The sequence below is a fragment of the Pelophylax lessonae genome (genome assembly GCF_965119305.1).
Source record: "Pelophylax lessonae genome assembly, chromosome: 1".
NCBI lineage: Eukaryota > Metazoa > Chordata > Amphibia > Anura > Ranidae > Pelophylax > Pelophylax lessonae.
Window position 1 is genome coordinate 256,302,659 of NC_138768.1, and position 24,686 is coordinate 256,327,344.

A 24,686-nucleotide genomic window follows, 5' to 3' on the forward strand; every position below is an offset into this window, starting at 1 on the left:
CGCCAAACAACAGCTATCGGTGGCGATCTCCCCACTGGCGCCGCTCGGGGGTTACCCGTGGCTCCTTCCAGGGGAGGACGTTTCCTTCTTTGGAACGTGGGCGACCGGTGGGGAGACGCGCTGTGGACGCTTTGCACAAGAGGGGAGAATATTGCCCCTATCAGAGCTCAGGGAACGTTACGGGAGGTTCCCGATGGACTCCTGGCGTTACCGGCAGCTGACTCACTTCCTTCTTCCAAAGATGGGGGTGATTCGATCTCCAACACTGATGTCCCCGTTTGAGAAGCTCTGCATTTCCAAGGACCCGATTTGCCACTCCATTGCGCTCCTGTATCAACTGCTTAGCCCCATGGACCAGGAGTCCAGGCCTTTATTCGTGCGGGAGTGGGAGAGAGACCTGCAATGTACCTTTTCCGAGCAGCAGCTGACCCACATGTACCACCTAACTCACTCCAGTACGGTCGATACTAAGATGCAGGAAAATGGTTATAAATTGATGACAAGGTGGTACAGGGTACCCTCCAGGCCTGCACGGATCTTCCCGGGAACCTCGGACCGTTGTTGGAGGGGCTGCGGGGACCGGGGCACATTCCTGCACATTTGGTGGGAATGCCCGCTCCTGCGGCCTTTCTGGACGGACGTCCGCGCACAGGTCCTGGCACTCCTGGACGTGGACATCCCGGATGACCCACGATACTTCTTGTTGCACGTGCCGTCCATCCCTCTTAGCCACTATAAGAAGAGTGTTTTGCCGCACCTGTTGAACGCTGCCCGTCGTCTGGTCCCCATATTCTGGAAACAGACGAGGGTGCCGGACAGGGCGGACTGGATAAAGTTACTGAACAATATCATGTCGGCTGAGGAGTGGATGGCTCGCTGCAAGGATCTGTACGATAGGTTTTATATGAAGTGGGCAGTTTGGATTAACTATACTTCTTCCAGCCCAGGTGATCCTGCTTCTGCACTGCCCACTGCACCTGACTCGTGACTCCCCTCTCTCACCAATCCGGTATAGCCCAGCATGCGTGGCGACGCTGCTGGGCCCTAGACATACCCGTTTGCTGTCTTTTTTAGCCTCATGACCCATAGACTCATTACTCCCTCATTCTATCCCTGCCCCCCCCTCCCCTTCTTGCACCCTTCTGTCTCCTTCTCCTTACCCCCTTCCCCCCTAGGGGGCTGCCTCTATCTTCCTGACCCTGGCTTTTCTGATTTCACCTACCTCACCTCTGGAGTATGGGGCATATATCAGGGAGATTGAAATGTTTAGTTGTTGCATGTTTGGGCTACGGCCCTTGCCCATACGTCTCTGCCCCTATACGTGAGGATCTTCTGTTCCAGGAGATTCCTGGTCGTTCTTGTCATTGCCTACATTGCCTTTAAGGGTCACTCAACCCTATGTGTTGTATTCTGTGCGTACTGTTTCTGATTGATAAGTTTATCTTTCCTGTTTGTATGTTTGAATTCTTGAAAACTAAAATAAAGATTATATATAAAAAAAAAAAAAAAAAAGCTTGAGACAAGTGCATACCCCTGGTACCTCATCAGCAGATCCTGGTTATCTCAAATGGTATGCTTAGACTACTTTAAAGTATCTGCATTCAGTGCAACTTTAGGCCCAGTGGTTAAAAGGATTTCCGATGATTCATGTCAGAACAAAATGGAGACCTAAGAAAAAAGTAAAACAGCTTACATATGAACAGAAATTATAACCATTGTCTCAAAGTATAGTTTGTCACTAAAAAACCCATATTAGATGCATCAATGGCCGAACCTATGCGGAATTAATACATACAGAGGTCAGCTCACAGTTCTATGGCCCTATGATGATGGGAAACATTTCCAAAAATGTAAGGTTATGTAGAAAATCTGCTTGGGTCCAAGAGGCCAGCCTAGATTCCACAGATCATTCACCTTAGAGATTAACCAATCCCATATCCACACGATCTCTCAGCATCAGGATAGATTTCAAACATAGAGCTGGGTACTGCATCAAAAAAATGTCTACAAAATACTCTATCCATAGGATTAATCCTACAGGCAAATGCCAAATAAACCAGTAACCCAGTAAGGATTGGATGTTGCGTTTGTTTTTTATTATAGATTTTAGCTCAGTTGCAGTACCTAAAAGAGACTTTGAGTGGGGCTTCTGTTCTGTCTGCCAGAGGAACTGAGATTTCATCACAAGTCAACTCAATAGATAATAATGTTGGCAAAGTGCATTATCCTGAGGATCAAAAATAGGAAATTCATTGAGATAGTGCAGAAGAGATTTGATCCAGATTATTCTTTTACCACCCTTTCTAGGAAACTACTGAACATTTTGAAATAGTAAAATATATCAATAATTCCACGAAGAGGCACACATCAACATATACAAAATCTATTGAAATAGAAAACCTAAGTAATGAAAACATTCTGGATGGACCAGGAGAAGGTGAAAAGTCTTTGCCATGAGTGCACCTGGTCCAGCAGCTCTGACCAGCTACAAAGTTTTGTTAAGGGGTAGGCTAGGATCACATATAATCCACTTGTGCTTTTTTTCAAAGAAATATAGAAAAACCTTTCATTGTGCAGTATATTTATTAAAGATAATAGCCAAAGATAAAATTAATGCACATTTTAAAGTATTGTTATAGACACAATTTGTTGATTTTTGTTGATATTTTTTATGATCTTTCTCATCCTTGGAGGAAACACTGAGCACCTTATTTCACTCTCACATTACTAATATTGGGAATTGCTTCTGAGTTTTTCAAACAATTCAAATACAGCAGCTTGTTTATTATTGTATACATGATTTTTGGCACATGCACGGTGTATGACACTATTTATTACACATTTACCTTCTCCTGTTCTGATGGTACATTCTCTATTTATTGCACATATTGATATTCTGCATGGATTTGCACAAGCAATTTATATTTATTTATTATTCATATATATTTATTTCCATTTTCTGCACTTTTGCATAATTGCATCCAGTCACAGTTTTGTTTGCATGTGATTCTGGAGTCACCTATTTTATATTTATATGATTGTATCAAGCAAACATTCAGCCTAACCTCATCCACCTGGTCTCATATTAACCAAGTAGCAGCGCCTCACCATATATCTCCAATGTTTAATTATACTTCCTAAAATATTTTGTATCCATTTTATACTATTTTCATCTTCTTCTGAACATTTCTGGATTTTGAAACTTATATTTCTTTTGCTAATGATTACAATCAAACAAAACATGATAACAATCATGACTGTCAGGGATACCACATGCAGGTATCCAGCAAGGGTGATCAGATCCCTCTTTTTTTCATATCTTATTGGTTACAACAAGTGTGGAAAATGTCAGGTATGCAGTCTTAATAAGTGCAAAATGAAAAAAATATCAGAATTCCCCTCTACCATCATTTCTAAATTATACACTGTGAGACCTTTTATCACATGTAGCACCACACTTGTGGTGTACTTTCTCCAGTGCCCATGTGGGTTGCAATATGTGGGCCGCACCACCAGCTTTCTTAATTTTAGACTTAACGAGCATATTGCTAACATCCGAAAGGGGTACACGAATCATAGTGCATCATGACACTATGATTTTGTACATAATAGAGAACCAGCTGGGACCCTCTTTATGGGAATAGACCATTTTGTTCCCCCACTGGAGAGGGAGTCTAGGGGTAAGAGAACTATCCAAAATTAGGACTAAGGGGATTTTCCTACCTAAAAGTTACATCCCCTATGGGTTTTATAGTTGACTGGGATGTTAACTGTTTTATAGATAATTCATAAAGGCTGCTTCATATATTTTAAATACATTTTCTACAGTATAGTGTTTATTTTATATTTTCATATATTTTTTATAATTATGTATGTATCTTTTAAATTTTCATTGTTTTATTAATTGGTGTACATATGATAACCTTTTTTCGGCCATATAAAGTGTTAATGACTGGGCCCTGCTTTTTGCCTCCCAGGCTAAAAGCCTCAGATTATATGTGAGAGATTTCAAGCGTCTCTGGAACTCTATATCTTATCCTGCTGGGGACATCTTATTTCTGTTGTCTCCCGAGGGAATGGATGTGATTAAAAAGTCCGGGTTTAAAACGAGACTTGGTACCTATTGAAAATGAGGTGTGAATCTCCTTGCTGAGCCCCACGACCTGTGAGGTGAAAGCTAGGCTTGGTCGTTTAAAATGGATATATAAAGCAATGACAGGATGTGATGCTCATACCCCAGGAGAAGTCCTGCTGTGACAAAACTGATCAGGCGGAGTTACATATTCTTGTCATTGCAACTACCCGGAAGTGATAGCGTTGGCCATATCTAGTGGATTTGTTCATATACCTGTTTGAAGCACTACCCATGTAAGTGCAATGTTTATCTTTAAAAAAGAATACTCGTAAGAGGTTTTACACTATTAGCGCTTATCTCTTTATTGGGTTCACCTCAATGGCTATGACGGTCTGAGTCGTTTGGAGTACTGTCAAGTTTGCGGGAAATCTTAGATGGTCCCATCAGTGGAAACACACTAGCCTAGTTGATTTCCCATGATAGGAGGTCCATACTCTCTGGTAAGAGGACATCCATATATGTGGTGGCTGTGAATTCACCAGTTGGAGGGATTTCACTTTGGAAAGGAGAACCCTTTCCCTACATCATCACTTTTTGTGCATCATGTGAATGTGATGGTTTGATGTACTGTGGTGTTTGGATAGCGCAACACTTTTTTATGACCATTGCTTTTATTGTGATGAATATGTCACTTTAGTGGTGAAGCTGTCCAATCACTATTTATTTTTTAAATACAAGTGCAGTAATATTGTGATGACACGACTGATCAGATCAATTGGCTGCACTTAAGGAATCAGAACCCAAACTGAATAAGGTTAAAAAAAGTTTAATAAGCCTAATGACACACTCCATTACCAACACCAGTACACCATAAACAAGTAAGGGAAAATACATGTGACAGTGCGAAACCCAAATAATAACCTACTTTACTATATACAAAATGAAGGGAGTACACATGAGCAAGACAGGACAGGGACAGGAGACAAGGGGAGCAGGAAGCCAGAAACTAGGAGCAGGAAGCAGGGTACAGGGAGCAGGTCTGAAGACTAGCTGGGCATCAGGCAGGGAAGTGTAAGATTCTGGTACCTCTGGTACCCTTAATTTCCATTTCCTTTCAATATGCGTCCCACCTTTCTAATTAGGTGGTACGCATACACCTTTAAGACGGATGACGTCATCGCCGAGCGCCGCTCTGAGCGGCTATTTCAACCGCCGGCGTTCTCTCTCACGTTGTTCGTTCAATGTGCCTGTGCCTGTGCCTGTGCTTATGTGCCTGTGCCTGTGCCTGTGCTTATGTGCCTGTGTGTCTACATGCTTACAAGCTTGTCTCGCTGCCGGAACCTCCAGCTATTTGCTTTTACCTGGAACAGACCGGAACCTCGCTACTGATCCCTGTATCTCGCTACCGGTTTACTCCCTCACTACTGGACCCCTCTACTACTAACCTTACTAGTGATAAGTACCCCACAGGGGAATCCTCCATAACCTAACTTACACTACCTACCTCTGCACATTAAGGACTGTTACTATCTATGCATACTAATTCTATCATCTGCACTGTTACATAGATTGCTAGCTCTAGCTAGTCTACTACCATCTATCCTTGCACTTAGTTAGCCTATCCTGTATTTGTCATCTGCTGTCCTTACCACCTGTTACCATACTCGATTACTAACCTATCTGCATTCTACCTAAATACCATCTAATACTCTCCTGAACATTTCTATCAAGTGCTTACCATCTCTGTCACTGTTCACACCTGTCCCTTCAGCACATCACCTTCATACTATCATATACATCCTATCACTCCAGGAACATCTTATTGAGTGTGTGTATATCTGTATGCTGAAGCTGACGGGCCCACAGTGATGAGTCTGGAGAGTTGGATCTGGTTATTCAACACATCTCTACATGACTACTGAGTGGAGATTCTGCAGCTGCAAATCCAGCCTACTACAAAAACGCAGGAGCGTTACAGGAAGCCCCAGTGGCAAGCTGGGCATCAGGCAGGGGAGCACCAGCGGCAAGCTGGGCATCAGGCAGGGAAGCATTAGCGGCAAGCTCGGCCAGGCAGGGAAGCATCAGCGGCAAGCTGGGAACCAGGCAGGGAAGCATCAGCAGCAAGCAGGGCATCAGGCAGGGAAGCATCAGTGGCAAGCTGGGCAGCAGGCACTGGATCATCAGGCTGGGCAGCAGACACCAGACCCTTAGGCTGGGCAGCAGCCACTGGACCCTCAGGCTGGGCAGCAGGCACCAGACCCTCAGGCTGGGCAGCAGGCACTAGACCATCAGGCTGAGCAGCAGGCACTAGACCATCAGGCTGAGCAGCAGGCACCAGACCGACAGGTTAGGTGGCCGGCACCAAACCATTAGGCTGGGCCGAAGACAATCATCGTCTGTCTGGGCAGCAAGCACTAGATCTTCAGACTGGGCAGCAGGCACCGGATCAGCAGGCACTGGACCATCAGGCTGGGCAGCAGGCACTGGACCATCAGGCTGGGCAGCAGGCACCAGACCATCAGGCCAGGCGGCAGGCACCGAACCATCAGGCTGGGCAGCAGGCACCAGATCGTCAGAATGGGCAGCAGGCACCAGATCAGGATGCCAGGACCATCATGCTGGGCAGCAGGAACCAGATCATCAAGCTGGGCAGCAGGCACCGGATCAGCAGGCTGGGCAGCAGGCAGAGGTACATCAGGCTGAGCAGCGGCACATCATGGCAGGCTGGACCAGAGTGACTGGTGTGGAGGCAGACTGGAGCAGACCAGCTGGTGTGGAGGCAGACTGGAGCAGACCAACTAGTGCGGAGGCACACTGGAGCCGATCAGCTGGCATGGAGGCAGTAGAGGACAGAGGCAGAATTGTATAAATTGGGAAGATTTTCCTTTTCTTTTTAGGTTTAGACACTGGAATCTTGTGAGTGTTTTTGCAGGGCTATGAATAGGTTGTGCAGAAGATGGAGGAGTAATAGCAGCTAGAGATCATGGAAAAGGAGAAGAAGTTACAGAGGAGGATTTCTGAAGGGTTGCCCGGGGCAACAGAGTAGTAGAGGGGTTTTCCCTGGATTAAATGCGGGAACAGTGCAGGGAGTGGAGACAGGATACTGACATACAGTTGGATGCAAAGCCTACTGAACTGCAGCTGTGGCTGCTACAGGTAATGGATAGGAGAATCTTTGAGCAAACTGGTTTCTAGAAGCATAAGTGGATTGGTGCATGTTAGCTGATGCAGAATATTAAATGTCTGATTAGGTTTGAAATAAGGGCTGAACAAAACTCAATTTACGTTTCTCTTGTCTGACTAGAGAATTTACTGCAATTATACATTCCAGCAGAGCTTATCGTGAATATACCAAATAATGTTCAAGAAAATAGGGTTTATCATCTTCCATTAGCCACACAAGAGATTCCACCCGAGACACACTAAAAGGAGGAGAATAATCATCACCACTGTTAGGGATACTAGACAAAGCCAACTCTGCACAGATTTGAATGAGTGGCTGAATTTCTTTGAACAAAACTCTGCCTTGATCAACAAGAAAGTGAGCCAGACGGATGCATTCCAACAATTGTTCCCTAGTCTGCTCTTTCAAAATTTGGTGGCAATATTCCCTGTATTCTGTTACAAGCAGTGCAAAATACAAAACCTCAAAGATGTATCTTGCAGCAATTAGCAAATGCTAAGACCTAATTCCCAGGTGCAGCCGATCCGATCATTGTGGCTTCAGTATTATGTCCGAGATACCACATGCAAGCATCCAGCAAGGGTGATCAGATCAGTTGGCTGCACTTAAGGAATCGAGACCCAGACTGAATAAGGTTAAAATAAGTTTATTAAGCCAAATGATACGCTCCAATACCAACAACGGTAAACCATAAACAAGTTGGTGAAAATAAATGTGACAGTGCGAAACCCAATAACCTAACTTACTATAGACAGAGGGAGCACACATGAGCAAGACAGGACAGGGACAAGAGACAAGGGGAGCAGGAAGCCAGGAACTAGGAGCAGGAAGCAGGGTACAGGGAGCAGGTCTCAGGATCAGGGACAGATCAGGCTCAGGCTAAGGCTCAGACAGGGGACATGGCTTGCAGGCATACCTGCATAGACCAGCTCCTGGGAGACACCTGCTGGTGGCCACCAGAACTACGCCCTTCGGTTCCAGAAACAGCAGTGCCACTAGCAGGTGACCCAAGTAATGACACCAATCCTGAGAATTACTAATGGGCCATACACACTATAAGATTTTTCTGAAGACTTTTTACTTTAGATTTACCAAAACCATATAATATGAGGTCAAACCTAAACACTTTCAATTTGTATGCAATCTGGCAGGCCCTTGCACTACACAGAAAAGGTAAATCTGAAGGAAATCTAACCACAAAAGTTAGATAGTGTGTATCCAGCTTAAGTCCTTTTAAGGTAATACAATATCTTGTGTGGATATGTATATAAATAACAAATGTCTTGATACTTTAAAGTAATACTAAAGGCTTGTTTTTTTTTTGTATAAAAATAACAAACATGTCATACTTACCTGCTCTGTGCAGTGGTTTTCCACAGAGCAGCCCCAATCCTCCTCTTCTCGGGTTCCTCACTCGCGCTCCTGGCCCCTCGCTTCTGCCGAGTTGTTTGCTATGGGGGAACTCTACCCGAGCTGCTGCTCTGTGTGTCTAATCAGACAGTGAGCTGTGACCAAGCCCCGCCCCGTTTGCCCCTCATTGGCTCACTGACTTTGATTGACAGCAGCAGAAGCCAATGGCTGCCTCAGCCAAGGAGGAGGGAGAGTCCCGGACAGCCGAGGTTGTCGTGCACGCCGCTGGATCCAGATGGGGCTCAGGTAAGTATAAGGGGGGCGAAGGAGGGCTGATGCACACAGCAGGTTTTTTATCATAATGCATATAATGCATTAAGATAAAGAAACCGTCTGCCTTTAGAAACACTTTAACCTTTTCCAGTGTTTTCTAAGGTGTCCCAAAAGCATCAGGTTTTGTCTGATAATATATTGCATAGTTAACTCCATTTCCCCTTTAATTATAAGACACTTATAGAGTCGTTTTAGAATGTTGACTTTTGGTAACCGTTTCTAGAGATGTCCTTCAATTGTTGGTAGTTCTCATTAAGTTGAACAATAGAGGACACAGTCATTGAATTGAATATACAGGAGTGTCGACTCTTGCTCAGCTGAACAGACAGGTTTAGGTTTGTATTTCGCTAGCTTGGGTAAATAGAAAGTTAAAAACTCTGTATCTTCCTAACAGTAGCATTTGTAAGTTTCCGAATGGAACAGTTTTAGTTAAAAAAAAAAATTGTGCACCTCTTTCTGAGTCCAGGTGTTTTCTGTTTATGTACCAGTACAACCCATTGTTCTAAAGCTCAAACAACCATTCAGACTCTCAGAAATTCTCAGAATCTTTTTGTTTTCTTTGTTCAAAAGGTTCATCCAGAGGTTGATCAGCATAATTCATTGAGAAGTTATATGTTATAATGTTTAATTCATTGAGTGTCTCGTATATAGAAAAAGAGCAAGGTCAAAAAACCACCTATGCTGTCTGCAAGAGGTGTCTAGGTTACAAGATTGGCTAAACATAATACCAAAAGGAGGAGAGCAGACAAACAGACTGATCCTTACGCCATAGAAAATATTAGTTATGTGGAAGGTTTTTAAGGCTTTTAGGGCAAGGTTTGTGGCTGCTGTGCACTGTCCTGTAGACGCTGGATTGTTGTCCAGTCCCGAAACAGGGCCAGATTGATAGACTGTCATCTTATGTCAATTGACACTTCTACTTTTGTTTCCATGCTGATAATGTACAGATTGTTTGCACTACAGCTGTAGTTTGCCTTTATTTCTATAGTTTTAATAATGTAAACTTTTTCATTTATTTGAGAGTGAAGATTTTGGTTCCAGAAATAGTACTTCTCAACCTTTCTCTATCTGCACTTGTCAGTGTCTGTGTAATACCTGGACCTGCTATAGGTATGTCTTGAAAATAAACTTTATAGTGGGAATCTTCTACCAATTGACTTGTGTACAACCAGCCTGTCACGATTTTACCGATCGATCAGCACCGTTGGCTATTGCTAGCAGCACAGTGTATTCTGATGATGGGAAAGGCTCCCTGCTGTCAGAATACAATAACTTAGCGGTAAGGATTCCCAATCCCCAAAAAGTGTGAGGATGGGTGAATTTAGTATTTTTTTTTTTTTAACCTGATAAATAATTGTATGACCTGCCTAAGTTTTTCATACTATTATTTAGTAATCACAAGACTGTTTACCCATGGCGCAAACTTTAAATCACCTCGGTTTACTTTTCGGTTCAGGTACCTCTATGCTCGCCGAATTTATCCCCTGTAGGTGTGGAAGTAGTACTCATGCCTTTCTTCAAAAGACAGGTGTAATATTCCACACTTTGTTGAAACTGATGCATAGTCTGCTTTAGCCTCCTGGGTACACCTTAATGAGTCATTTTGTGAAGTAGATTGTCCATTTATACATCCTGCACAGATGCAGGTGTCAGAATACACCGACCAGAATACACTGATTAGCAGCTGCAGCCAATTGACTGCAGCAGCTGATCGACAAAAGGTTTTCAACTTGTTCGTTCAACAGAAGTCAATCATTTGAACAAGGACAGCCACACACTTATCAAAATTCAGCAGGTTTGGATCCATCTATGGTCATTTTAAATTCCTCAGTTTTACTCCCTCAGCAGCAAAGAGAAACCAAAAGGATCTGCCTTTTCTGTGTGATTGAATGACAAGACTGATTGGATAGAATTACAAATGATTTGACAGGTAAAACACCCAATAAATGTATTTCAGCTGAATGTTTAACTGCTTGACTGAAACTCAGCTTTGTGAAATAGTTTTGCACAGAGCAATCCCGATCCTCCTCTTCTCACCTCCTGTTCTCCCAGTGCCCCCATAGCAAGCTACTTGCTATGGGGGCACTCGTGCCTGCTCGGTCCCAAGCACCGCTCTGTTTCCATAAGACACACAGAACGGGGCTCGACCGTGCCCCCGCTCCCTCCTCACTGACTGGGACTGACAACAACAGGAACCAGAGGAGGCAGAGATCCGGGAGAGCAGTCGCTCTCGTGCACATCGCTGGACTACTATCGAGCTTGGATAAATACACTATATTACCAAAAGTATTAAGTTTTCTGCCTTTACATGCACATGAACTTTAATGGCATCCCAGACTTAGTCCATAGGGTTCAATATTGAGTTATCCCTCCCTTTGCAGCTATATCAGCTTCCACTCTTTTGGGAAGGCTATCCACAAGGTTTAGTAATGTGTCTATGGGAATGTTTGACCATTCTTACAGAAGCACATTTGTGAGGTAAGGCACTGATGTTGGAGATTAAAAAGGGGGAAGCTGCGCTAAATGACACAAAACATATATTATCACTCATTATCATATACAGTATCACGCTATGTTGTATATATTTTTTATTTCCACACCCATATAATCGTGATCCTGGGACGGCCATCGCTGGTGAGGAATCCATCACAGGTTTTCAGCTGGCTCGGCTTTATTCCATACAAGGCGCATTATACTGCTACTTCTGGTAAGCAGTAAATTTATTCAATTCCTGCACGAGTGGATATTCGGTTGAATATATATTTTTGGACTTTTTGGTTTCATTATTTATACATTCATCAAAACAATTTGGACTTTTGGACTTTATATGTTTTGTGTCATTTAGTGCAGCTTCCCCCTTTTTAATGTTTATCTGATGTTGGTCACATATTAAGTTGCCGCTATACCATTTTTCAGATATTTAGCGCAGTTTCTTCCCCCTATTTTATTTCTACTGATGTTGGAGAGTAGGCCTGGCTTGCAGTCTGCGCTCAAATTCATCCCAAAGGTGTTCTATTGGGTTGGCCATGGCCCCTTAGTTCCATTAAAGGGAAATCTTAAGGCGTCAGCATACCAAGACATTTTGGACAATTTCATGCTCCCAACTTTGTGGGAACAGTTTAGGGATGGCCCCTTCCTCTTCCAACATGACTGTGCATCAGTGCACAAACAAGGTCCATAAAGACATGAATGAGCAAGATTGGGGTGAAGGAACTTGACTGGCCTGCACAGAGTCCTGACCTGAACCCGATAGAACACCTTTGGGATATATTAGAGCGCAGACTGTGAGCCAAGCCAAAACATGGGCCAACTCAATATTGAACATTACAGACTATGACTGGGATGCCATTAAAGTTAATGTGCGTATAAAGGCAGGTGTCCCAATACTTTTGGTAATATAATGTATTAGAGGGGGAGTTCAGGGGGACCTGCATACTCAAGGTTTTTACCTTCATGCATAGATTACAGGAAGGTTAAAAACCTTCAACCTTTAGAACCACTTCAAAGCTTAACTCCAAATAAAAATAAAATTAATAATAATTAGGTTGCCAGACTATACACAATTTAACTGCCAAATAATCTTTCTCAAATCAGAAGAAGGCTTGCTGCTGGTTAGGGATGGAGGAGGGAGAGCGCTTAACAGACATTCCCCCAATCTAACTGTATATGGCTAAAAGATAAATGTTGATGTCCTGATGTCTGTAGATAGAAAATAGAAACTTGCTGATGGGAGAAGTGAGCTGGAGTGACAGGTCCACAATCCGGGGGTGTGTCAGTGGTTACCTGCATTGAAGAGGAGTGAGATTACATACAGAATATGTATATATTTAAAATGACTCTGTTCTGTTGGGAAAAATAATCAAGGTTCAGTCAAAATTTTATTTGGCTGCCATTCTGATACTTGGGCATCAATGCTGTCTGGGTCACTGACCCATAATAAGTATAGAAAATGTTCTGTAAATTGAAGAGATCTTTTGTATCTTTGTATATTCCTCAGTGTCTATTCCTGTCTGAGGTTCCTGTGGACTCATTTCTGGTTTAAGCTATATGATCAGTGCCATAAATAACGATCATGTGCACTGCTGTACCCAAACTGCACTTCCCATGAGAGCTTTTGAGATGATTGGTGCTGGTGGACAGTGCTGGGTGATGCTGGTGGGTAGCGCTGGGTGGCGATGTGGACACTATAGACAGTCTAATCAGTTTTTACAACCTGGGCTAGTAGCATGGGCACACATAATTGTAGTGCTGTGAATGAGCATAGAGGGTGACTACATTTTAACATACTATGGTAGTATGTAAATCAAATGTAGCCACTCTCAGAAAGGAAGACACAACACTTGAGATTGTAAAAGCATTTTGGAAAAGATACATTGCAGCACTGGATTTAAAAAAGACAAAGTGAGAATAATATGAAGGTATTAACCACTTGCCGTCGCTGCACTGCCTATTTACGTCGGCCTGGAAGGCCACTAGGGGGCGAGTGCGCGCCGCCGGCAGCGCGCTCCTGCACACGCTCGTCCCCGGGGAAGCCAGTGTGTGTGTCAGGCGGCTCCGATTGCCGCCTGACACCCCCGATCTCCCCCCGCTGACAGAGAAGGACAGACATCTGATATAAACACAGCCATCCGTCCTTCTCCCTGCAATGATCACAGAGACCATGCGATCCTGCTATATAGGATCGCATGTCTCTATGATCATTGCAAAAGCTCAACCCCCCCCACAGTTAGAATAACTCCCCTAGGCTTACATTTAACCCCTTGATCACCAATAGCATTAACCCCTTCCCTGCCAATGGCATTATTACAGTAACAGTGCATATTTTTTTAGCACTGATTACTGTAGTAATGTCACTGGTACCCCCAAAAGTTTAAAAAATGTCATTTAGGTTTCCGATCTGTCTGCCGCAATGTCGCAGTCCCACTAAAAATCGCAGATTGCCGCCATTACTAGTAAAAAAAAAAATAATAATAATAAAAATGACATAAATCTTTCCCGTAGTTAGTAAACGCAATAATTTTTGCGCAAACCAAACAAAATATGCTTATTGTGATTTTTTTTTTTTTTTACCAAAAATATCTAGCAGAAAACAAATTTGCCTAAAATGCTAAAAAATTTTGATTTTAAATTTTTTTTTTGGGAATGTTCTGTAGCAGAATGTGAAAAATATTGTTTAATTGTCGCTTTTTTTTGTTTACAGAGCAAAAAATAAAAATAGCACAGGTAATCAAATACCACCAAAAGAAAGCTCTATTTGTGGGAAAAAAAGTACGTCAATTTTGTTTGGGTACAGCATTGCACGACTGCGCAATTGTCCGTTAAAATAACGCAGTGCCGAATCGCCAAATTGGGCCTGGTCATTAAGCAGCAAAATCTTCCGGTCTTAAAATGGTTAATTAGGCATGAAGTAATTTTTTAAATTTATAGTTTAGTGACAATTTCACTTTTGGAGTTAACCCATGGTAGTCAACCCATGCAGCACAGTCTACCACTGAAGAGGATCAATGAAGGGAGGACTTTTACAGTAACTGGCAGTCAGTTCTAATTAAAGTGACTGTAAATGCTAGAATTTTCCTTTATTAAAATAAAAAGAACATGTTATATGTTTCTGCTCTGTGCAATGGTTTTGCACAGAGTGCCCCTGAACTTCCTTTTCTGAGATCCCCTGCTGGCGCTCCAGGCTCCTCCTCCTCTCTGTGGGGCCCCATGGCAAGCCCGCTTACTATGGAGGCACACCTGCGGGCTTGCTACTGAGCCAGGCTGTGTGTGTGAGCATGGCTTAGCCCTACCCCTGCTTTCTGCTCACAGCATTTGACTTATAGAAGCAGGAGCCAATAGCTCCCACTACTGTCAGAGTCCTTCTGAGAAGAGGAAGAGAGGGGAGAGAAGACCTGAAACCGGGACAGGATTGCTGACAGACTCAGGTAAGTGTTTAGGGGAGGAGGGAAATAGTTAGTGGGGTGTTTTTTTACCTCAATGCCTTAAACACCCAGGCTTTAGAACCACTTAGGGTAAGCTTAAGGTAAGTTATGTCCCTGATGGTGTTTCCAAAAAAACATTTTAACTAAATTTCAGCTTTCAAATTTGCTCAGCCAGGAATGAGTACAACCATTGAGGCAGTACAAAAGGAATATAAAAGACAGCGGGCATAAGGCTGTCAGGCTTCTTATCCCTCATCAGTACAAGGTATGGCTTTACTGGTTCTATGGTATAGATCTTGTGAATCCTGGGAAACAATATAACCATTAGGTTCCCTGAGAAGTGTTACAAAAGGATCCAAAAGAAGCATGAAACAGCTGTATGTATGTTGGTAAGATTGATTCTTTATAAGAATGGCTTTATCAAGATACACAGATGGCTAAAACGGGCAAAAATGAATGACTTCCATGACTGCCCACTTACCCCTAAACAGAAAAGGAGCTCCTTGTTTTGGGGTTTTGTGCTGGAAGTCAGGATGCATGTATACCTTCTGTTTTAGGAAGAAAATGCTGTATCTCCAGCCACAAAAAAAAAAATGTGTATGTGCATAGTAAAATAAATTCTACTGAATGTTGACATTATGGCAACGTTTCCCCTTCTTTTATATGTCTTTGAAAATACCTGTTTGAAGTGCTGACAATGTTCTTGACAGCCAAAATCCTGGAGGCCTCTGCATTGTGGGCCTTCTGCTGTGCTGCTATACACAAAGATCAGCCTCCACAGTTCTTTCCCTATGTCTTTTGGGAGCAGCAGAAGAGTGTTAGAAGTCACGTAACCATAGATAAAGCATTAATAAAACATGTGACTTTTATATACGGCCTCCTGAAGCCAACAATGAAACCCTAGAGGTGTCATTGAACTGTTTGTTATGTATTGCCTTTCCTTCTACTTTAAGTCAGACACAGCCAAGCAACTAGTATTTTTAAAATGAGACCAGCAATGGCAGTCCCCATATTTCTCTCATGAACGAGACACTTTAAAGCCTCATGCACACAGAGCGTTTGAAAAAGTCTCTGTAAGCGCCAGAACTGCTGCTGCTGGCAGGAAAATGTGGCTGAAAAAAAATGCGCTTTCAATCTCGTTTTGCATACACGTTTATGCAAGTTAAAGCGAGTCGCCCTTTATAAAAGTTTTTTTCCTAAAATACCACCCTCTGGTTAATTTTTCATTCCCAAATTCCCACTATGCTTTGAAAAATAGTTAATTATTAATTTTGAAAGCCATTTTGTGAGAGCGGGGAGAGCACTGCGTTTCACAGGGAGCTATCTCTTTTCTGGCTTCATTATTATTATATAAGATGGAGAGAATTGGATGAATAGAGCAGAGTTTATCACTACTCCACTCATCTCTTGATGTCTCAACGACTATCTTCGAGATACTTCACTAACATGTACATGGAGCTGCGAAATCATCCTCACAATTTCTTCAACTTCCCAAGGATGTCTGTTGGCACTTTCGATGATCCTCTGAAGAGGCTATGACCCTGTCTAACTCACATGGATACTGATATGAGGATGAGCATGTCACCTGAGGAATGTCTCCTGCTGACAGTCAGTAGGGATGGGTTGTGTGTGCGATTTGAACGTGAGTTCGACTCGAAAAATCAGCTGTTCGCTGAACACACAAACAAATGGGGCGCTCAATGGGAAGTTCACTTGCCAATGAGCACCTCATAAGGCACTGTGCTCTTTCAGTGCATTGATTGGTCAAAGCATGCACCTGACTTGTATGCTTTGGCCAATCAAAGCACAATGTACTGTCAGAGCCATGATTGGCCAAAGGCAGAGTGCCTTTGGCCAATCATGGCTCAGGGGCTAAGTCCACACCCCACACTATAGAAGGCTGCTGCTTACACGGCAGTTGTGTATAGTGTGTGACAATTGAGATTGGGCAGGTAGTTAGTGGATAGTAGGGATTAGCTTTAAGTTTGAGTTGAATATTGGCTGTTCACTTATGCATTGAATGATGAACAGATGGGCTTCTTTGCAGGAACTTTGAGTTCCCGCATTATCATGGAATCTGACCTCTGATTCCAATAAATCACCTGCTGACCAGGGGATTTGATCTCACAGTCATCTCAACTGCAAGCCTGGTATTCTACCACCTACGCCACCTTTAAGCCTGCTTAAGCTGAACACACTCTCCCTAACTTTTATCTCATCGACTGTGTGTAGGGTGAGATAGGAGTTATTTAGTTAGGCAGGGAGAGTGTGTTCAGCCTAATCGTGCTTGACGGTGGCGTAGCTGCTAGAATACCAGGCTTGCAATTGCAAGGTTGTGGGTTCAATCCCTTGGCCAGCAGGTGATTTATAAGAGGAATTCTATAGTTAATAATACATTGTTGGCAGGGAGAGAGATTTTTGCTTTTTACAGTTTTTTGAGATGAGATAGTGCAGTGTATACCACAAAGATATATATATATATATGGATATTGGGTACATCGTACCCTTACCCGTTCACCAAAAAAGTGTACAAAAAAATAAAGACAAAAGCCAGTTTTGGAAAAGTCCTTTATTAAAAATAAAAAAATAGTGTCCGCCAATGATCAGTCGTCCGCCCACCCAAAAAATAGGAAAAAAAAAAAAGAAGCTCATTCTCTGGACACTTTGCGTGCTATGAGCTGTTTTGTCTTTTATAGGGATCTGACATCACAATCCGCCCCACAATGCACTGCTCAGGTGCAGTGAATAAATTACTGATGTCATGTGGGGCAGCTCAAACTCAAAACAGCTCATAGCGTGGGAAGCATCCAGAGAAACAGAAGCTTCTTTTTTTTTTTTTTTAGATTTTTCGGGTGGGCGGGCGACTGATTATCGGGGGACACTATTTTTTTATTTTTATTTTTTAATAAAGGACATTTCCAAAACTGGCTTTTGTCTTTATTTTTTTGTACACTTTTTTGGTGTACCCGATATCCATTCACATAGTGGGTGCGGGATCTGGGGACCCCCTTGTTTAAGGGGGCTTCCAGATTTTGAAAATGCATCCCCCCCACCGACCCCAACAACCACAGCCCACGGTTGTCGGGAAGAGACCCCTGTCCCCATCAACATGGGGGCAAGGTGCTTTGGGGTGGGGGGGCAGAGCCACCCCCCCATGTTAAGGGCATGTGGCCTGGTATGGTTCACATCCCCACCCCCATCCTGCCCAGCTAGGCTCTGTGCTCAGAAAAGGGTCTGGTATATATTTTAGGGAGAACCCCACACCGTTTTTTTTTTCTTAATATTGGCGTGGGGTTCCCCTAAAATCCATATTAATGGAGTTTGCATGTTCGCTAGAACATTTGCCCTGTTCGAGATGTTCTTGTGCGAACCGAACAGGGCGCGGTGTTCGGTTCATCACTAGTGGATAGTGTGTTCAGTTTAGTGCAGTCAGTGTAGTGTACAGGCACACTCCACTTTTAAAATGTATAGATATCTTGTAGTCCTGGGTCCCCTCTCGATGCACCCTAAGTTTGGTGTCCCTGACACTTATGGTTCGGGAGCAGTGCCATGTCAAACTTACCAAGATTTCCCATTGATGCCAATGTTAAAGATACAGTAGGGAGCAGTGCCATGTCAAGCTAACCAGGATTTCCCATTGATGCCAATGAGCACTGAAGCTGAAAACTGGTCTGGGCAGGAAGGGGGTGAAAGTGCTTTGTATTTAAGTGGCTAAAGGGAACGCTATGACAGATAAAAAAAAATGTAAAAAACGACGTGGACCCCCCCCCCCCCCAAAATCTTTACCAGGCTCATCTATGTACCCTATACCCATTCACATGGGAGGGGGCGGGATCAGGGGGCCCCCTTGTTGAAGGGGGTTTCCAGATTCCGATAAGCCCTCCACTCGCAGACCCCAACAACTACAATCCAGAGACCCTTGTCACCATCAACATGGGGACAATGTGCATTGGGGTGCCCCAAAGCACCCCTCAGCCCCTCATATTGAGGGCATGTGGCCTGGTATGGTTCAGGAGGGAGGTGCTCCCTCATACCCCCCTTTTCCTGTCCTGCCAGGCTGCATGCTTAGATAAGGGTCTGGTATGGATTTGGGGGGGGGGGCACGCCAGGTTTTTTTTTTGGCATGAGGTTCTCCTTAAAATCTTTCTTTTTCATTTTTTTTTTTAACTGTATTGTAGGGAGCCAGCAATACATTGCAGCCACAAGCAAGTTTATTCTCCTTTAGAAATGTCAGTTTTCAAATGGTAGTTTTTTTAACCACTTGCCGACCGCCGCAAGTACATTTACTGCGGCAGTCAGCCCAGTACAGGCAAAGTCGCTCGCCTTTGAGCCTCTAGGGGGCGAGCGCGTGCCGCCGGAGGCGCACTCCCACCCCAGCTCGTTCCCTGACATGTCCGCGCGTGTGACAGGTGGACCCCATGTCCGCCGGTCACTCGCAATCTCCCACTGGAGAGGGAGAAAGGCAGACGGCTGATGTAAACAAAGCCGCCTGTCATTCTCCCTGATCTAACTGCAGAGATCATACGATCCTGCTATGTAGGATCGTATGTCTCTGTGGTTACATCACTAGCCACACCCGTTTACAGTAAGAAGCATGCCTCGCCCCCTAGGGACACACTTAACCCCTTGATCACTAATAAAGTTAACCCCTTCCCTGCCAGTGTTTTTACAGTAACAGTGCATATGTTTAGCACTGATTACTGTAGTAATGTCACTGGTACCCCCAAAAGTGTCAAAAATGTCAGTCAAGGGTCCGATCTGTCCGCCGCAATGTCGCAGTCCTGCAAAAAAAATCACAGATCACCGCCATTACTCGTTAAAAAAAACAATAAAAATGACAAAAATCTTTCCCTTAGTTAGTAAACGCAATAACTTTTGCGCAACCCAATCAAAATACGCTTATTGTGATTTTTTTTACCAAACATATGTAGCAGAAAACAAATTGCCCTAAAATGTTAAAAAATGTTGATTTTTACATTTTTTTTGAGAATTTCATATAAAAAAAATGTGAAAAATATTGTTATTTTTTCACAATTGTCGCTATTTTTTTGTTTATAGCGCAAAAATTAAAAATCGCACAGGTGATCAAATACCACTAAAAGAAAGCTCTGTTTGTGGGAAAAAAAGGACATCAATTTCATTTGGGTACAGCGTCGCACAACCGCGCAATTGTCCCTTAAAGTCATGCAGTGCCAAGTCGCAAAATAGGCCTGGTCAGGAAGGGGGTAAAATTTTATTATAGGTTTCTGGCAACAGGACAAACTTTTGCATTCCTACACCATTATTTCCCTATGGTTGTGAGCACAGGGGCAAAAAAAGACCCAAAAACCCGGCTTCGTACTGTTGGAGGAAATACATAATGTTGTTATGCCTCAGCCAGCAGATAAGATGTGGTAAGAGGTTGCTCAGAAATTTTGGGAGAAAACTCAATTTCCAATTGAATAGGAGCCCTGAACGGAAAACACGAACAGATGAAAATGCCACCCAAGTCCAGTTCAAGGTATTTCAATTATAAGAAATATTTTTCTATAGTACTCTTGGGATTGGTGGATGCTCATATGCGATTCATATGGCTTGGTGTGGGAGCCTATGGGAGTCATCAGCTATACAAAAGACATCTTGGGATTCCCGCAAGGAAGCCCCAAGCCCCTACTGTGCACAACGGAGCCTAGTCTTCCACATAGCTTTTGAACTTGCAGAAAACCTAATGGGCCCCTATAGTGGATATGAACTTAGTCACAAGCAAAAAAAAATTTAACTATAGACTATGCAGTGTCCAACGAGTTGTGGAGTGAGCATTTGAACGTGGCATGCACAGGATATTCAGTTCATGAACTTGCGCTCAATTTCTCAAGTTACGAACATTAGATATCAGTTTGCTGATTTTTTCTGGCAAAATCAATATATCTATTTTGATTTCTTTTTAGACTAGTTACCTTTTGAAAAAAAATATTCAAATAATCTTTTTGTGTTTTTTTTCTCTCGCAACAAGGTTGTATATTTTTCATCTGTGATCTGTGTGAGATAAAGCAGCCATTCTCCATTAAGAATGGAAGTATTACCAAACATGCAATAAAATGTGTGATGTGGTTTTTGTATGTGTGAGGTAAAGTGGCCTTTTCCCCATTAAAGGATTGACACATTACCCCACATGCATGAAAACGTGTGATGTAATGTGTAACTAAAAAATAAATAAATAAACAACAGTAAGCCTTTGAAAACCTCTTTTTTTATTCAATGTGAAAAAGGCAAAACTTTTTTTCATGCATGCATTTATATAAACTGTGGCCACAACATTTGGCAAATACAAAAAAGCCAGAACAGCTGGCCAAAAAATAGAAAAAAGATGCCATAAAAAAATAATAATAAATAAAATAAAATCTGGTGATAACTAAGTAAGGTATTAAGAGTGAGATTAGGAGGGGGAATCCAAGGTAGGATAGAGTAGCTATGAAGGTGTTGTCAAGTGTGGAGGAGGTGCGCCTAGGTGGAAGCAGGAAGCGGGACATTTCACAGTTGCAGATAGGTGCATGTGCGGATCAGAAGGAGCAGTGCCTAGGAAGCTTCCACCAGAAGCAGCTGGAAAGAGTGGAGATGGCAGACCTCTACTTTTTGCTGTCCCGGAGGATAACACAAAGGCATCGATGCTTTCTATGAATTGCTTCTCCTGATCCAAATCAAGCTCTCCAAGAAGCATATATATATATATATATATATATATATATATATATATATAAGCTGCGACACAATGTCACTTGGGGATTATTCAGGTCAAGGAACAAGGAAAACATTATTGTCTTCTTTCCTGGCTGAGATCCCCAAGTAGCTCAATTATTCTCTCCTCAGCTTGTGCGCTCATCTCTTGCCCCTGCTCATGCTGACAACAAGTACATCCACAACCTCTGGGAGATGTAGTTCGTAAACAAGTAGGCTATGAAGAAAGAAAGCAGATAGTGTAAGACTAGAAGAAAATAAAATAAAAGAAGATAGATAGATAGATAGATAGATAGATAGATAGATAGATAGATAGATAGATAGATAGATAGATAGATAGATAGATAGATAGATAGATAGATAGATAGATAGATAGATAGATAGATAGATAGATAGATAGATAGATAGATAGATAGATAGATAGATAGATAGATAGATAGATAGATAGAGCCAAACAAAGAATAAACATGTTTATATGTAATAACAGAGTTCTAATTCTCACCGATTCCGTATCAACAACACTACAGCTGCAGACCACATAGCTTCAAACTATACTTATCTTAGCCCCTTCTTCTTTGTTAAATAGGGGGTGTCATCATCCTTCCAGCGAGTTCCCGAGAACGTTAGGTATTCAGAATCTCACAAGAAATTGCTCCTCCACAGTGCAGGACTCAGGAGCACCTTCTTGTAAGATTTAGGAAACCGAATTTGCAGAGTCTCACCAGAAGAATCATGACAACATCCTCGCCTAGACACCATAGGAGGAAGCTGAGAATATATTTTCTAACTTTCCCCACAGCAGTGTTAATTTTGTCAACGAAAACGTTTTCGTCACCGATTTCGTCAATGGCATTTTTCAAGTGACGAAAACGAAATGCAAAGTATAGCACATTTTCGTCAAATGACGACAACTATGACGGAAATCAAATCCGTTTTCGTTAACGAATGAAAACTATACGAGAATGTGAGGCAATGACGTTTACCCAACTTCCGGTTTTGCCTAAATAAAGACTTAATGGCTAAATCTGTGTCTGTGTAGTGCTGTGCTAGTGCATGCTCAAAGCTTAATACCATAAATAATAACATATTTGATTTTTCACTCCAGCAGTAGTATATAATGAGTTTGGAAATTGTAGAGAAATGCTTTACTAATGCATTACAAATTACAATTGAACTACACCCATTCGATTATAGATGACTAAAATTAGTTTTAGTCTACTAAAATGTAGGACGTTTTAGTCAACTAAAATGTACTGGAGTTTTAGTTGACTAAACATGACTAAAACTAAAACACTTGCAGAAGACTAAAATGGGACTAAAACTAAAATGCAATTTTAGTCCTAAGACTAATGCCTCGTACACATAGGCGTACGCACAGGGTGTGCCGGGTGTGCCTGGGCACACCCTAATCACCTAGGGCACATTAGCATTATCGCTCTGTTTGCCAGTGAGGAGATGGGAAAGATCTCCCTCGGACCTGCTCTGCCATAAGAGAAGTGCCACACACTTCTATTTCACTTTGCCAGCAGGGAGAGTAATGTACCGGGGCCATATACATGTAGGCAAACACATGCATGTGTATTTAAACTTTGGGGTGCACACCCTAATGCAATAGGCTGCGCACACCTATGCTCGTACACACACAAGGATTATCGGCCGACCGATCGGCCGACTTTTATCCAGTGTTGTTGTGTTGGTTGAAATGTGCTCTAGACTACACAAGAATTTTCTCGGCCAACAAAAATCAACTTCAGAAGTGATGTCATGTGCTGGTTTACTTTCCGTGTGCTTTTTCTTCTCTGAGCATGCCCAGTCTTGCTCATCAGATTTTTGTCTGCCGAAATCTGTACTGACTGACGGAAAATCGGCCGTTGTGTTGACGGCCAACAAAAATTTTATAGCCTGCACACCAGATTTTATTCGGCCGAAAAGTCGGAGTCGGTTGTCGAAAGCATCATACTAACAAGCCGAAAATCGGCCGATCGGACGTTGGCCGAAAATTCCCAGCCAATAATCGATGCGTGTGTATGGGGCTTAAGACTAAAACTAAATTGAAATCTGCTGCCAAAATTAACACTGCCCCACAGGTGTTTTTTTTTATATAGCTTTATTACAGCAATTTGTAAAAATGGAAGGGGATAGACAGTTCTGGAGGCCTAAAGTGATCAGTGGAACTTGCATTTTAACCAAATTCATTATCATAATTATAACTGGTGCCACTAAAGTCAAACTATTCCAAGTTGCCACATTCTAATGGTATGAAGTTTAAAACATATCTGTGGTCTAAAATTAAAATCATATGGTAATTGCGAAATACAGTTATTTCTAGCCTACTCCTATTAATCTCCTATCAATATTGAAGTTTGTAAACCTATTTTGTGAGGATCCCACACAATGACTTCCCTAAATTTCTGTGATACATAATTATTATGCCCTGTGAGTAGGCACTGCTGTGCCAAACTTTACAGTGCCGGCCATCTGAACTACAGAGGTGCTAAAAGGAGGAGTTTAAGGAGGCAGAGTGAGTATGGGAATCACTACTTGCAGGCAGCAAGGTACCATGTGATATATAGTCCTTAGAGATTGAAAGTAAACAACAGAGAAAAAGCTGCAAAGCATGCAGGGAATCTAGGAAGTTGTGGAAAGAGATGTCCGGCAGATGGAAGAACTCAGAGGAAAGGAGATTTTTCAACTAAGCCTACATTGGATTGTCAAAAATAACTATTGTTTGTATTGCTATTACAATACTGATGTTATAGAAAAAAAAAAAGTGCATGCTTTGACCATAGAACAAAGTACATATCTTCATTGTTTAAAATAAAAAGAAAAGGGGTTAATTAACCCCTTTTATTTATGGGGTAGTGACAGGTTCAGTTAGCTTAGCATAAGTATTATAGGATTAGGGATATTAATAGGGAGTTTAGGCCGGTTAGCTCATCCTTGATGCTGATTGGCTGTTTCTGGTACTAGCTGCCCCAGTATCCAGGTAGATTAGGCTTTTTACCTGATGCATCCTGTTTTTCCCGCCTGTTTTTCCTCATCCAGGATTGGTCCAGAGCCTTCCTTCAGCCTCACTTAAGCGGTCTCTCACTGACTGGACTTCAGTTCG